Source organism: Myotis davidii, unplaced genomic scaffold (assembly GCF_000327345.1).
Source record: "Myotis davidii unplaced genomic scaffold, ASM32734v1 scaffold189, whole genome shotgun sequence".
Lineage (NCBI taxonomy): Eukaryota > Metazoa > Chordata > Mammalia > Chiroptera > Vespertilionidae > Myotis > Myotis davidii.
Window position 1 is genome coordinate 4,627,232 of NW_006383017.1, and position 4,268 is coordinate 4,631,499.

General features: G+C 51.8%; 1 pseudogene; it reads right to left on the reverse strand.

Moving 5' to 3' along the window:
* Positions 1-834: 834 nt before the first annotated feature.
* Positions 835-2,867, reverse strand: LOC102775127 (annotated as a pseudogene).
* Between the last annotated feature and the right edge of the window lie 1,401 nt (positions 2,868-4,268).

Sequence of the window (4,268 nt, forward strand, 5' to 3'; positions counted from 1 at the left end):
AACCAGGCTGCCCTGGCATGAGTATGCCATGACCATGCTGGCTCCCCACAGGGGATAAAAATATCAAGTACCTTATAGCATTGTTATGAGGGATACATAAGATCCATGGATAAACCTCTTAGCCCAGTGCATTAGACTTATCAGGAGCATGGCAAATTTCGTTTTTATTGCAACAGTAAGGCTGGTTTGCACCTTGGGAATTTGGAGTTTCAAAGCCCTATTACACGTAAGTGGGATGCTCAGGAGATGGGTACCATGTTAAAGGGCATGGAATGACTGGTGGTCTCCCGTGAAAAAGGGGGAAATGTTAGACTCCCATCCAGGGCTTTTTCTAATATCCCAATTAAATTCTTAAGCCTTCCATCTCAGATTACTTCCATCACAAGAGGGCGATAATACTACTGCTACTTCTTCATAGGGATAAAATACCATTGGGCCTGCCGAACGCTAGGCCCAAGATCAAAAGTAGTCACTTCCTTCTAGGAAAAGGCCATTTTATTTTATTTTATTTTAGCAGCTTTTGGGGAAAGAGCCATGCCATGAAAGCACATGGCTTCACCAGATGCTAAGCCATTCGGTGAGGCAAATGCTGCATGTCAGGGGGAAAAGGAGAAGGTTCAACCCTTTTTTTTTTTTTTTTGGTAAATATATATTTTTATTGATTTCAGAGATAAAGGGAGGAGAGAGAGATTGAAACCTCAATGATGAGAGGGAATCACTGATTGGCTGCCTCAAGCACGCCCCACACTGGGGACTGAGCTCGCAATCAGGGCATGTGCCCTGACGGGAATTGAACCGTTACCTCCTGGTTCATAGGTTGACACTCAACCGGCCTGTGGGTTCATATCTTTAATTGGCTCAAAATACAAAGGTCCCCAAGGAGGCCCTGGGCAGAGGGAGAGACACTGGGAGAGGGAGGGGTTCACTGACAGCACCCACCATCCTCACCTGCCACCCACTCCCCCACAAGTACGTGTGGAAAGAGGTCCCAGACCCTTTAAATAATCCCCAAACCATGATGAGAGCAGGCAGATGAAGGGGCTCCTGCACCGAACCGGTGACAAGGCCGCTCTGGCTCCATCCTGCCCAGGGCCCTGGCTCTCACCCACCAACTCTGAGGCTCCCACTCCAGACCCTGCCCTGGGCTGGGCGGGGCACCATGTAAACATCAGCAGGACAGACTCCACTTGCCCCGGTGGCAGAGTCCGGAGTCTAGGTGCTGACCCCACACCCTGCTCCAGGTGGCTCAGGCACAGCGAAGCCTGCCAGCCTGGGGTCAGGGGGTGCCATGGGAGGGAGCTGCTTCGTCCTCCTGAGGCCAGGTCCTCTGTGGCTCTGGAGGCTGTAGCCACCGAACCCTGGCCCGCAGGGTGGCGAGGAGGCCCCGTTCCGCCCGGGCCCCCGGCTCTCCGATGTGCTGCCGCAGGTGAAAGGCAAATTCGAACATGGTGGCTGCGAGGCTCTGGTGGATGAGGTACCGGGGCAGGCGGCCCTTGAGATCTGTGTTAAGGATCCAGATGAAGGTGCAGACACGGGGGTTGCTAGCCGACTTGAGCATGATGAAGCCCCCAGGACCATTCTCGCCCCTGACGTGTTTGTGGGTGGGTGGCTTGGCGCAGTGGGTGGTGGCTATGCCTGAAGACAGGTATTTGTCTGTGCGCCGCTCTGTGCGTCGGACATTCACAAAGTCCCTAGGGGAGACCACCCCGCCCACGGCCCCCGCGGACACGTCATAGGAAACGAGGGTGCTGTCTTCCACCCGATGCAGGATCTGGCAGGCGGTCACCGTCTCGTTCCACAGCACCATCCTCGCGGGCTGCAGGATCACCTCCTCCTACACCAGCTCCGCAGGGCAGGGCAGGAAGGTCTTCAGGATGAACGTCTTGCCATGGAAGGGAGTCTCGATGGTGTACACAGTGTCCCCGTATTCATTACTCTTCTCGAACTTCCAGTTCTCCTCCTGGGCCAAGATCTGGTCCACCACAGCCATGGCCTCCTGCCCCTGGTGGATGTACTCCCGCTCCTGGGCACAGAAGCTTCTCTTCCCGACGGCTTCTTCACTGATTCACTGTCAGACCCTGCAAAGGATTCTGGGGTGAATAGAACTGGCCCTCGGAGAGAGCTCCGGAGAGTAGGGGTCCTCGGGCGACAGCGGCCTGGGCAGCAAGGTACCATCGCTCTTCCTCAGCCTCCTGGGGGAGGACCTTGAAGTCAAGGAACCAGGTCTCCAACCAGGCAAGGACAAAGGGCGCGATGGGGAGCAGGTAGCCGAACGCCCCTTTGGGGAGCCGCTCAGAGAGGATGACCTTGGCAATGAGGAAGGCACTGGACACCAGCGTGGTGACCGCAATCACCCACCAGTGCCGGAGCCACCGCACCGGGTAGCCCAGCAGCCGTCCGGAGAAGCGGAAGAAGGCCAGGACAGAGATGTCAGAGAAGGAAGTTTTAAAGTTGTAGTGGATGATCTCCTGCTCCAGGTTCTTCCGAATACCTGTGTTGGTCTGGAAGAGGAAGATACGAACAGCTCTACAACCTGTGTTGGTGTTCAGCTCGATGATCCAGAGCAGGGAGATGAAGAGCAGGTCGAAGGTGACAAAGAGACAGAAGGTGCGGCGGACATCAGAGTTGGCCTGGCGCTTCTCAGGGGGTGGCAGGAGGAAGTGCGAGGAGAGGCTCTGCTTGTGGGATAGAGGTGAGCTGAGGGAGGCCACGGCTGGCAGGCTGCGCTCCAAGTCACAGGACAAATCCCTGGGCAGTTTGTTCATCCTGGTGGGCCCCCACCTCCAGGCAGGGAGGGTGGGGCTCAGCGGCAGAGCTGGGGCACGTCAGCCACCGCCTGGCCCTTCAGCCCCAGCCGAGTCAGCACCACGGCCAGCAGCCGCGCCTCCGAGCGGAAGGGGATCTCGGGACAGCACCATTTCTGCTGCTGAGTCCGCCCCCCGAGGTTCAACCCTTTTGCACAGAATTTTTAAATCAAAGCCAAGACCACTTAAAATATAAACTGGTGCTGTGGCCACTGGCTCAATGGTTAGAGCGTCATCCTGTGCACTGAAGGGTTACGGGTTCTATTCCTGGTCAAGAGCATATACCTGGGTTTCAGGTTCATCCCCCATAAGTGCAGGAGGCAACCAATGATGGGGCCCAGCCCCAGCAGGTCCAGGGGTTCCCAAAGGTGTGGATGGAGTCAGCGAAGAAGGAATGACACGAGGCAGCGTTCAGTTGATCAGCATAGCGAGGTTCTCTTTATTGTCCTGTTACATCTGTATTTATACCAGTTGATTTTAATCCTATCCATTCTATTCCAAAGGTTAGGGTGTTTGTTAATCTACAAGGAAGTGGGAAGGAAATTATCCTACCCAGTAAAGGTTATGTCCTCCCAGCCTCGCTGCTTGCCTTCCCTGGGACTGCCCTGTGTTGGTGAGTCGCAACAGATATAAGCTTTGGAGCTTTCCCTGGTGGGCAGACCCCTGGGGATGTGGGCCCAACAAGTCCCAAATTTATTGCCAACAGTCTTAGTCCAAGTTCTTCATAAGTAGGACATGGTATTTCTGTAACACTAGGGGGTTTCACTGATTTATTCTCTTCCTTAGTCCTGTTAATCTCTAACTCCAGGGGGGAAATCCCCACCTGGGGAAACAACCTTTCTGAGAGGTGACCTTGGTTAAAACACATAGCGTGTCTTTGCTTGTCTATATAAATTTTAGAATAAGCTGTCTCTATCTAAGAATACCTTGGATTGTTGGAATTTGGACAGGAATTGCATTAAGCCTGTAGATGAGTTTGGGGAGAATAGACATCTTAACTATGTTGTGTTCAATCCCTGAATATGGTATGTCTCTTCATTTAATTGTCTTCTTTGATTTTTTTATTAGCATTTTATAATTTTCAGCATACAGATTCTATGCATGCTAAGTGTATACCTAAGTGTTTAATTTATTTGGAGTGATTGTGATGCTATTGTGTTTTATATTTTGATTTCCCTCAGTTAATTATTAGTATATAGAAATGTGATTGATGTGTTCATCTTATACCCTGAAAGTTTGCAAAACTCAATTATCAGTTTCTGAAGTATTGCTGCAAGTTATTTGGGAGTGTTCAATGTAGACAAACCTGTTGGCTGCTAATAGGAACAATTTTATTTCTTCCTTTCCAATCTATATGCATTTGTTTCTTTGTCTTGCCTTATTTCCATGGCTAGAATTTTCAGTACTACATGGAATAAGAGTGGTGAGAGTGGGCATCCTTGCCTTGTTCTCAATATTAGGGGG